This window comes from Giraffa tippelskirchi, chromosome 7 (assembly GCF_054371585.1).
Source record: "Giraffa tippelskirchi isolate mGirTip1 chromosome 7, T2T-mGirTip1v1.2.pri, whole genome shotgun sequence".
NCBI classification, from domain to species: Eukaryota; Metazoa; Chordata; class Mammalia; order Artiodactyla; family Giraffidae; genus Giraffa; species Giraffa tippelskirchi.
This window is the reverse complement of record NC_137281.1, coordinates 142294729-142306953: the sequence shown is the minus strand read 5'-3', so window position 1 is coordinate 142306953 and position 12225 is coordinate 142294729. Positions and strand designations below refer to the sequence as shown.

At 40.6% G+C, this 12225-nt stretch overlaps 1 protein-coding gene and 1 pseudogene across 2 annotated transcripts in view; both read left to right on the top strand.

The window, feature by feature from the left end:
• The window catches only part of LOC145513228 (mediator of RNA polymerase II transcription subunit 6), a 90893-nt gene that overhangs the window by 75499 nt on the left and 3169 nt on the right, over positions 1 to 12225 (top strand). The gene's annotated exons all lie outside the window — the stretch shown is intronic.
• LOC145512455 (disintegrin and metalloproteinase domain-containing protein 21-like) lies at positions 20 to 10412 on the top strand (annotated as a pseudogene). The gene is made up of 3 exons (XR_014058509.1): positions 20 to 127; positions 2932 to 3657; positions 9625 to 10412. The product of XR_014058509.1 is annotated as a disintegrin and metalloproteinase domain-containing protein 21-like (transcript).

Sequence of the window (12225 nt, the reverse complement as noted above, 5' to 3'; positions counted from 1 at the left end):
CCAAAATGTTCAGAATACAATGAAAATTCACCTGTCATATAAAGAAGTAGACAAGTTTCAACTTGAAGGAGAAAAGACGATCAACAGATGCCAACTCTTGAGACGATGCAGATGTTGGTATTATCTGGTAAGAATTTTGAAGTAGCCAACATAAAAATGCTCCAATGAACAATGACAAGGATGATCAAAACAACTGGAAAAAGTAGAGAGTTTCAGGAAAATAAAGTCCTATCAAAGAAGTGTAGGATATTTTTTAAAAGAAAATAATGGAAATTTATAGCTGAAAAATACAAAATCTGAAGGCAGAAAGTCAATGGATGGGCTGGACAATAAAATAGAGTTAACAGAGGAAATAAGTAGTGAAACTGAACACAGAGAAAGAATTACTACTAAATCCGAAAAGCAGAGAGAAAAAATAAAGTGGAAAAAAATGTGTAACCTCTAGGACTATAACAAAAGATATAACATTCATGTTATCCCAGTTACAGAAGGAGAGAAGAATAGGGCAGGGATTCCAAGTAGTCAAATAATGACTGAAGATTTCTAAAAGTTGCCAAAAGTCATAGCCTACAAATTTAAGAAGCTCAGAATCACAAACAGGATATACCCAAGGAAATCCATCCCGGGACACATCATAATCATATTGTAAAAACTAAAAGACAAAGAAAAAATCTTGAAAGTACTTTGAGAGAAACTTTATATTGCCTAATCTTACCTCTAAGGGGGAAACAATTTGAAAAATAGCAGATTTCTTGTTAGAAACCACATAGGCCAGAAGGAAATAGCAAAATATTTCACAAGAATCAAAATATTAATACAGAATTTTATATCCAGTGAAAATACTCATCACGAATGCTGAGGAAACCAAGACATACTCAAATGAAGGAAAATTAAGAGAATTTGTCACTAGCAGACCTGCTTGAAATAATGGCTAAAGAAAATTCTTGAAATAGAACAGAAATTATAAAGCAAGGAGTCTTTTAATATCAGGAAGGAAGAAGGATGATGAAAGAGTTAAAATATGGGTAAATACAATGGACTTTCTTTTTCCTCTTGAATCTTATATATTATATTTAGTAGCTAAGGCAAATATAATATTGTCTAATGTAGTTTTCAATATATAGAGAAGAAATATTTAACACAATTATACTGTAAAGGGGATGGAAAGTGGCTCAAGGGAACTAAGTTTTGTAGGTTTCATTTGAATGAGAAAATTTTTCAGAATTAAAACCACAAAAGGCAAAAAAAGGGAAAGAATAGAAGACAAAAAACAGAACAAGAGCAATAAACAGAAAACATAAATATGGTAGATATTAACCAAATATGTCAAAATGTGAATATACATTTTAAAAGAAAGAAGCTATCAGAGTATATAAAATACAAGACCCAGCTGTATGTTGTCTACAAGAAACATACTTTAAGACATTGATAAAGAGTAAAAGGATGAATAATGATACTATGCTAACCCTAATCAAAACTATGCTATAATAGCTATATTAATTTCAAACAAAGCAGAATTCAAAGCAAGGAAAATGATCAGGTATACAAAGGAGCACTAAATAATGATAAAGTGGAAAAAAAAATAATGATAAAGTGGTCAGTTCTCCAAAAGGCACGACAATCCTTAATGTGTATATTCCTAATAACAGGGCAGCAAAATACTTAGATAAAAGAAATGATAAACCTGCAAGAAGAAACTGACAAATGCATTATTATATTTGGAGATGTCAACAACTCTCTATTAGTGATTGGTAAACCCAGCAAAAGAGCCTCTTGATGAGGGTGAAGCAGGAGAATCAAAGAGCCGGCTTAAGACTAAATATTAAAAAACATGAAGATCATGGCATCTGGCCCCATTACTGCATGGCAGATCAAAGGGGAAAAGGTGGAAGTAGTGGCAGATTTCCTCTTCTTGGGCTCCAAAATCACTGCGGACAGTGACTGCATCCGTGAAATCAGAAGACAATTGCTTCTTGGCAGAAAAGTGATGACAAACCTAGACAGTGTGTTGAAAAGCAGAGACATCACTCTTCTGACAAAGGCCCGTATAGTCAAGGCTCTGGTCTTGCCAGTGGTCACGTATGGTTGTGAGAGCTGGACCATAAAGAAGGCAGAACACCAAAAAATTGATGGCTTTGAACTGTGATGCTGGAGAAGACTCCTGAAAGTCCCTTGGACAGCAAAGAAATCAAACCAGGAAGGACTGATGCTGAAGCTGCAGCTCCAGTATTTTGGTCATCTGATGTGAACAGATGATCCACTGAAAAGGTCCCTGATGCTAGGAAAGATCAAGGGTAGAAGAAGAGGGGGTCAGAGGATGAGATGGCTGGATGGTATCACCAATGCAATGAACATGAACTTGGGCAAACTTTGGGAGATAGTGAGGGACAGGGAGGCCTGGTGTGCTGCAGTCCATGGGGTCACAAAGAGTCAGACAAGACTGAGCGAGTGAACAACAACAGACCCAGCAAGCAGAAAATTAGTAAAGAAGGATATAGATAAACTCAACTCCATCAATCAACTGGATATAACTGACATTTATAAAATATTTCATTCAACAGCAGAACACATTCTTCCGAAACTCATATGTAACATTTACCAAGTAGAACACATTCTGAAACATGACAAATTTCAAAGATGGAAATCCCACAGCTTTTCAAAATTAATGGGGTGCAGTGAAAGCAGTATTTAGTATTTATGAAAATTTATAACACTGCATATATTAGAAAGAAGGTCTGTATTAATCTGCTACCTAATTTAACCCAAAGTGAGCAGAAGAGAAGAAATTAAACAAAGCAGAAAATAATGAAATTGAAAATTAATAGAGAAAAATCAATGAAACCAAAGCTGGTTCTTGAAAATATCAGTAAAACTTATAAACTTTCCACACTAAAAACAGAGAGAGAAGACACAAATTACTAATAAAGACAGAGAAAACAAATCAGTCTTTCCCAGCTACAGTATGATGCTGTACATATTTTCATTCAAGGTTCACTTTTAAGTGTCCTCGCATATGTGGCAGGAATATGTTGTCCTTTTCTCAATTGTGGAGTTAATAATTTCAAAGGAGACCCCTGGTCTGTTTTTGCCCTCACCGTAGCTCATGAGTTAGGTCATACTCTGGGTATGCAGCATGATGAAGAATTCTCTGTGTGGGCAAAGTGCTTGCATCATGAATGCTGTCAGGTTGCCAGCAAAGAGATTCACGAATTGTAGCCATGCAGAATTTACAAAGACCACTTTAAACCAGGGATCATGTCTGCACAATCCTCCAATTCCAGGGGCAGTCTTCATGCTGAAGCGCTGTGGGAACGGTGTGATTGAAGAAGAGAAGTGTGACTGTGGATCTATAAAGCAGTGTGAACAAGATCCCTGTTGTCTGTTGAACTGCACTCTAAGACCTGGGGCTGCTTGTGCTTTCGGGCTTTGTTGCAAAGACTGCAAGTTCATGCCATCAGGGGAACTCTGTAGACCTCAGATCAATGAATGTGACCTTCCGGAGTGGTGCAATGGGAGATCTCATCAGTGCCTAGAAGATGTCCATGTGCAGGACAGGATTCCCTGTAGTGATAGCCTACTTCTATTAAAAGAGCTGTAATAGCCATGATGAACAGTGCAGGGAGATTTTTGGTGAAGGTGCAAAGAGTGCATCTCAGAGTTGCTGTACAGAGATCAACTCCCTGGGAAACCATTCAACACAAGTGACCCTTATCTCCTGGAAGAGAAGAGAAACTGTAGCTGAGGTATAGATAGGATCCAAAAGTTCCAAACTTCTACATGCTCATCCAGAGCAAATCTGTTACAATGTTATGACTCAGGGGAAAGGACCATCCCAGAGCCCCAGGTCTCTCTGCACTGGGAATCAGAGACCTTGCTGAGTTGACCTTGGCCAAGTTACTGCCCTTCTCTGGGCCTCAGTGCCCTCATCCCTGAAGTAAGAGGTAGATTCACACAATTGGTTTTCACTTCCTATACCCTCCACTTAAATGAAGAAACTGTATTATACTTTAAGAACAACAGAAAATTTGTGTATTTGTTCATTCTATAAATTAAGCTTATTGCTTTTTTGTGTATTTGTTCATTCTATAAATTAAGCTTATTGCTTTTTAGAGGGCAAGCTAATGAGTATGGTCATTTTACAGCAGTCATCCTTCAAAGATAAACACAAGATTGGTCCCAGCTGAAAGCTTTTCAGACATGTAGAAAATACACGTCTCCTTCCATGATTTGCTGTTGTAGTATTTGACTACCTTGTAAACCATTGGTTAAACTATATTTCAGTTACGCTGTGTATAAAAACAGCACTTTTGTATGTTTTTAATATTCTCTAACTGTAGAGTTTAGGAATTACCTTATTAGTAAAATCCCACTGACATATCCAATTTAACTGATTTTAGCAGTCAACAGCTCTTGGTGAATAAAGATTTATTGTTTTCTTTTGTTTTTGTTTTTGGTTATAAACTTTTTCTGACCAGTAGGAAGATTATTCGTGTTCTATTTTTTCTCTTTTGGAAAAATGGGAATAAAGATATCAATATTCAAATACTGTTAGTTTTTATTTGAAAAAAAATGTGGGGGTCTATTAGAAGAAGGAGACTATAATCACAACAGTTTTATTGGAATATTCAATATGTCTCATTACAACATCCTGTCATGTATAAGGTGACACAGTGCCAAACTGTAAATGCTTTATATTATTCAACAGAATACCTTCCACTTTCTGATAACATAGTAACTTCTCTTTTTTCTCCCTTGATTACCTGGGAAGTGGAAAAGAAAATATTTTAAAAAACTTGTGGGTGACTTCCCATGGCTGTAGTGAGTATGTGCCTGAGTCCATTGCCAGTTTGGAAATCTGATGGGGATGCGTCATGTTATGACCTTGTGGCCTTTTCCCGCAGCATGCTTCCTGCAGTGTTTTAACAACAGCAGCCTCAACATGCTATACTGCGCTCGATGTCTAGCCTTCATATCACAACACCATGTACCGTGTTTTATCACATGTACACATGGGAAGCCAAGAGTGAGAAATCCAAGAGAAAGATTCCAGCTGTTTATGGAAATGAACAAGTCATATGGATAATGGTTCTCTCTCTGAAAGATGCTTCCCTGGGAGAGGAGTCTACATTGTAGGATCTTGAAGGTGCAATAAATTATGGGACACACACACACACGTCTCTTTAAGCCATGCAGAGATACAAGGAGGATTCGGCAGCCTGCAACCCTGAAGACATCTCACGCCAGAACCCGAAACATGATGGCATCCTTATCTCAGACTTCTAAGTCTCCAGAACTTTATATCACTCAAAAATAAGTGAGATGCTACACTAGACACTGGGAGATCCTGACTGGAACAAATAGGAAGAAAAGATGATTAAAAGATGACATCAGTCACATAATGGCCCAGATAAATTCAAACCACCTTCTGTCAAAGGCTCAATCTTTATCTTTCAATTATATATGAATATTTCTGAATAATTTTTTTCTTGGCCACTCTGCGTGGCTTGCAGGATCTCAGTTCCCTGCTCAGGGTCACAGCAGTGAAAGCCTAGAATCCTACCCACTAGGCTACCAGGGAACTTCCTGAATAATTTTTGTAAAAGGTCATCAAAGTTACATGCTTCAAAAATACAATGGTGGGACAGGCATAAGTTAGACACTCCCATTCCAAAAGGGAGAAATAGGAGGGAAGAAAGGAGTGACAGTTTCCACATATGTCTAAAATCTTAAAGCAAGAGAATAATTAATCCTCTATGGTTCCATGTTCTTTCCTCCCTCCAGGCACACTGGGGATTTTGTCCCACTCCCTGACCACTGGAGTGGAGGTTCTTGCCTTCCAGACACACTGGGGTGGCAGTTCTGGGTTGGACACCCAGGACTCCTGGAGGCCTAACCCATCACTTTGCAGAGCGTAACCCACACTGTACTTCTCATGGACTACAGTCGAATGCCCGTGGCTGAAATAATGTGCAATGGTTCTACTAGTCTGGGGTTTTGGAAGTGGCCTGCTCTCATGGCTCTGCTGGGCAGTGCCCTATTGTGTGTTCTCTATGGAGCCCTGCTTCTCAAAGGTCATGGGTCCTTGGCTCCAATAATCTCCATCCTTCAAAATCTGGGTGGAATTTGCACATCGATGGAGACTGCCCAGTGTGGACACTGCCAAAGCCAGCTGCCTGTACCTTACAGAAGAGTGGCTACTGTTGTCTCTCCTGCTGGGATGGTGGAGGAGCCCAGGAGTGAGGCAACTCTGACAGGGCATGACAAGATCCTGCAGGTACTGGAGACCCCTCCTTTGAAACTGACCTTATGATCCCTGGATCACCCTGTGGGGCAAGAAGGTCATTCTCCTATTGTCTTGTATATAGCTCTTGTACTGTTTTGGAGAAGACTAATTAACCAAGTGGATTCTGGCCACATTCATAGTGTTCTTTTCAGACCATGATTTCTCAATATTTTCTATATGAATGGCCTGGAAATTTTCCAGATCTTTTAAGTTCCACTGCTCTTTGATGAACAATTTCATCTTTAAATCACTTTTTTCTTCCTACATTTTACTAGAAGCTTATAGCAAAAGGAAATAACTCAGCTATTTTTCCAACACTTTGCTGAGGTATATCCCCAACTAAATATCCAACTTACGATTGGAAGTGCTACATTCCACAAATCCCACAAACACACTCCAGCCATGTTCTCTGCTATTTGATAACAGGGATGGACTTTTTAATGCTATACTCTGTCAAGTCACTTAGACTAAGTGACTTATACATAAGACAGAACTTTATTTCTCAGCTCTGGAGGCCAGTAAGTCAAAAACAAAGTATCAGTACATTCAGTCTGGTGAGAAGCCTTCCTGGTTCATAGATGACACCTTCTCACTGTAACCACACAGGGCAGAAGGGTTGAAGGATCTCTCTGGGGCCTCTTTGTAAAAGCACCGTTCACCTCCCAAAGACTCCAACTGCTAATACCATCACCTGGGGCAGGGGGTAGGATTTCAGCATGTGGACTCTGGTGGGAAACGTTCATCTTGAACACACCCCAGTCAAGATTCAGAAGTTTCCCATCACTCCAGAAAGTTCCCTCCATCCCTCCATTCCCTCACATCAGGAAAGCACTGATTAAAATTCTATCCCCCGTACATTATTTTGGACTATTCCAAAACGTCATACAAAGGAAGTCCTATGTAAAGCTTCTTTGGTCTGATTTCTTTCTATTATCATGTTATCTCTGAGATGCATCCATGATCGTACACACATCAGAAACTTGTTCAGATTTACTGAGGATTTTCCCACTGAACGAATATGCCAGTTTGTCTGTCATTCATCTGTTCAATACTGTTTGCTTGTTTCCAGTCTGTGGAATAAATTCAAGCATAATGCTGTGATGAATATGTATGTAGAATCATTGTGATAACTTCCTATGGCTAGAATCACCAAGACACAGGGCAGGCGTAATTTTAACTTTATAAGGAACTATTATTATCCACCCTAACATATGTACTCCTGACACTATTGCTTTGCTCCACTCATCACCCCCAACACATTCCATGTTTGTAAAGCATGAAAGAATTTGATTCTCTCCTCGAAAGTCTGACTAAAAGAAGCTTCCACTCTCTCCTCCATTTTGTATTTTCATTCCAGATTGAAGCCTTGTCTCATTTTGATTTGAGGGCAAAAAGTCAATCACTGTCTCAAAATGGCACCAAACCCCCTGATTCTTCCCCCGTGACTTTTCCAGAGGGCCATGGTACCACTCAGCCCAGATATGCACTCTGGTTTTCCTAGTTTCTGCCATGTTTTGTTTTCCCTAACACCCCTGTGTTAGGATCCCTAGGACCACTCAGCACAGCCCCTCCCCTTCATGAGGACACATTGTTATGTAAGAGTTTCCCCTCCCTCCCCCACCTCTCTGGGGTTGCCCAGCCTCCAGTCCCTCTCTGCTCTCCTCAGGACTACCCTGCTGTCTAAAAGTGGCTGCTGCAGGGATAGTCTTGCCTGCCTCCCACCGGAGTGCATTTTCTTTGGTCACAGACTTGCTCACTCATGGGGCGTGCCTGGACCCAGGCCCACCTGAGAGGTGATCTCTGGCTGCCTCTGCTCTGGCTATTCCTGTTTCCAACCTGCTGTTCCCATGACCCACCAGGATGGCGCTTCACTTCCTCTGAAATTGTGATTCCCAGGAAGGTGTCCCACAGAGTGAGTGGAATTGAGAGACAAGGCCAGCTCTCCTACAAGATTCGCTTCAGCGGCCAAAGACATGTGGTTCACTTGAGAGTCAAGAAGAACTTGCTGCCCAGACATTTTCCTGTTATCACCGATAATGACCAAGGTGCCATGCAGGAGAACTACCCTTATATCCCCCGAGACTGTTACTACTTCGGCTACCTGGAAGGGGTTCCTGGGTCCATGGGCACACTGGACACCTGCTATGGGGGTCTGCGTGGCATGCTGCAGCTGGATGACTTCACTTTCGAAATCAAACCACTGGAGGCTTCTTCTAAATTTGAGCATCTGATTTCTCAGCTTGTGACACAGAAAACAGCAGCAGAGGACGAGAAATGTGAGATTGAAGAGAAAGATACAGATCAAGAGTATGAGGAGGCAATGATTTCTGAAATGCCTAGAGCCGCCCCTGTGTATTTGTGGTGGCCACACAGGAAATACTTAAAACTTCACTACACGGTTTCTAACTCATTAGTTGTTCAGAACACTAATCAGACACGTATAATAGAGAATGTAGTGATTTTGAATAGCATAATACATAGCATTTTTTACCAGGCTCAACTTCAGGTTTTGATACGTGTTTTATGTATATGGGATGGCCGGGATAAGATGGATTTGTATCAGTGGACAACTGCGACAGAAGCAGTAAGTAATTTTGGTTTATGGAAACTTTGGGGATGGTTTCATGAAATTCGTCATGATTCTTCATTGCTTGTAACAGGACATAAGATCGCTGGGAGCACCTATGCTAGCAGTTATGATGGAGTATGCAATCCCAATTGGGGAGCATCATATGTATATGCTCTAAGATATCACTTATTTTTAACTGCAGCTATTGGAGCACATGCGATAGGTCATGTTATGGGTTCAAAACATGATGTTCCAGGTTGTCGATGTTTTCGGAGACGACACTGTCTCATGAGTCCTAACCCTGGTCTTCTAGATATGATGAGCAATTGTACTTTTGAAAGAATTCACAGACGGCTCCATGGGTGGGATCCCTGTTTGAGTATACCAAATGTACCGTATACTAATTTTCCTTATGAAGCAAGACGATGTGGTGACAAGAAGAAAGATCCCCAGGAAGAATGTGACTGTGGCACCTTAAAAGACTGTACTCAGGATCCATGTTGCAATTCCAATTGTTTGCTCAGCCTTGGCAGTGATTGTGACTATGGAGGTTGCTGCAGACACTGTAAATATGCTCAACCTGGATATACGTGCAGAGATACTCTTGGTATTTGTGATCTCCCAGAATACTGTAACGGGAAGACACATGATTGTCCAGCTGACACTTATATCCAGGATGGAACCCCGTGTTCACCATCAGCTGTTTGTGTGAGGGGAAACTGTAGTGACCGTGATTTACAGTGTCAAGCCCTCTTTGGCTATAACATAAAAGATGCTGCGCCATCATGCTATGGCGTACTGAATATCAGGGGTGACCGATTTGGAAACTGTGGTGTGAGGGTGACTCGAGGAGGAGGAAAACCTGTCAAATGTGAACAAGATGACGTTCTGTGTGGAATGCTGCACTGTGGTAATGTGAAGGAAATTCCTGGTGGTGGGGAGCACACTACGTTTCATCAAATAATAGTACATGATGTTACACCACAAACCTGCTTTGGATATGATGCCCACTTTGGGACAGACGTGCCACAAATGGGGCTTGTAGTGGATGGTGCAACATGTGGCCCAGGAGCATACTGTAAGGACCAAAACTGTACTTTTTTTCAAGACCTGGGTTTTGACTGTGATGTCAAGAAATGCAATTACAGAGGGGTGTGCAACAGCAAGAAAAATTGTCACTGTCAGCGTGGTTGGAAACCACCAACTTGTACCGACAGAGGACTGGGTGGCAGTGTAGATAGCGGTCCTCCACCTGACACAGAAATAGGTATTCAAGCCAGTCTAAGGCTGAGTCTAAACAGAGCATTAGCTCTACTGCTCCTTCGCCTTTGCCTTCTTTTCCTTTCAGCATTTATAGGTGCCACTTACTATGTAAAAGATATACTTGAAGAGGGAGATCAATAAACTGTTGGAGAAATAATCCCTTGAACCCAAGTGAATAAAACTGGAGTTCACAAAATGGAGAAAATCACGTTGGCACTTACTGGGAGAAATGATCAATAATCACACTGATAATTCCCAAGTTGTTATCTTCAAATAAAACGACTTGGCAATTTAAAAGGGATCTGTGTGGTTAAATGCATTTAATATTTTATATCTGGTCTTAGTCTTCCTACTTCTGTCAGTGATAATGGGAACTGTTAGATCTCAACCAAGAAGAGGACCTGTACTTATTTATGTTGTGGTTACTAATGTTTCATGGATGTGCCTGTAGCACATCTTGTTTGAACTGGTATACACTTGTTCAGTAGTTTATTAGGATTTTGCTTAGTTGATTATGTACTAGCTTTTTGTTACCGGTTCATGTTTTTGCTAGCATTAAATAAACCTAACTTGAAGATAGCATAAAAGATACCTTAACTGATGCTGTAGGAAGATCAAAAATTCCGTGTTACAGGCACGTGAATATCAACAGCAGTTCAACACCCTGCTAAGTATGATCTTGCCCAAAGTCATAGGCATTCAGAGGATCAAGGTTATATCTGACATTTTACACTGAAAGATGAAATGTACTTTTCTGGAGTCTTGCGATGGTCCAAACAAGGGACCTAAGAGAGGCCTGGAATATGTTACGCACTTAATAAATGCTGAGTCTATCATTCTCATTGTTCTCTTGGGTTGTGCTAAAACAGAAGTATTCAAAGTATAATGACTTTGGCATTTGCTGTCTTTAATTTTTAATTAAAATATTTAATTTTTAATTAATTTAATAATCTTTAATTTAAAACCAACACACAAGGAGCCATTGATCACTGCTCTATCACTACTTGTGGTCCCTAGTTATTAATGTCATAGCATCTCATACTTAAAATCATAGGAATTGCCTAAGCACAACCTGTTTATAAAGTACAGGTGTAACTGAGTGCCTAATGTATGTACAGATACAAAATTTACACAAAATGAGACAGGAAGCAATTGCTTCATAAGAGATTGTTAGAAGCAGGTCTCATAAGTGATATATGTTATATTCATGGTATTTAAATGTCTTAGTCCTCAGGGCAAATCCATTTCTATAAATATAAAGTTCAGATGAGGGTAACTACCTAAGGGAAGAGGATGGATGTAGCAGTAGAGAATCGACAAGATAGCCACCCTGTGACATTTTCATTTGTCCAGATTTTTTTCCTTTTTTTATTTTTATTGAAGTATAACTTTTTCATGCTGTGTTAATTATTGCTGTATGTGGAACCCTCTAGGTTCCACAGGTGTAGGGCCCTGCACCATGGTCATCAGGACGTGACTGAGCCACATAGCAAACTTTGCGAGAGCTCCCCTGATGTCAACCGGCCAGCTCCCTGACCCTATAAAAGACAAAAATACCCATCCTAAGCAATTATCTAATGCCACGCTTCTGGCAGGGACTGTCTCTGTCTTGAGACTATAACAATTGGCTACTAACCCACAAAAAGCGTTAACTTTCCCTGGTCCGTCAGGAGGTCACCCGGTGTGCTTGCAGCTCCCTCATTTTCTCTGCTCTTTTTCTTAATGGATTCATTCCTTTCTGAAATACTCTGTATTTGGAAATTCTTTTCCAACCCAGGCACAGACCACAACATTGAATGGCCCATATGGGGATTCTCAGGGGGGATTTCCCCTACTCTCCTTTCTTCTCTCATTTCTTTTTCTTCAAACCCCTTGTGAACAGGCCAGTGTCTGTGGAAGCAATTGAGGAACTCTGGCCAGGGGTACTCTCTGGCATGTTCCAAAGGCCCCAAAGTCCACTATGCCCCAGTAACTGCCACCCAAAAGGGTGAGGGCCCTCCTTTCCTCCTTTCCCCATTCTCCCTTAGGCTGAGGACCAGGCCAATTAAAATTGCAAGCACAGATCAGGCACTTAAAAGCCATTAGTGCATCTGCCACTTGAATACTCCCA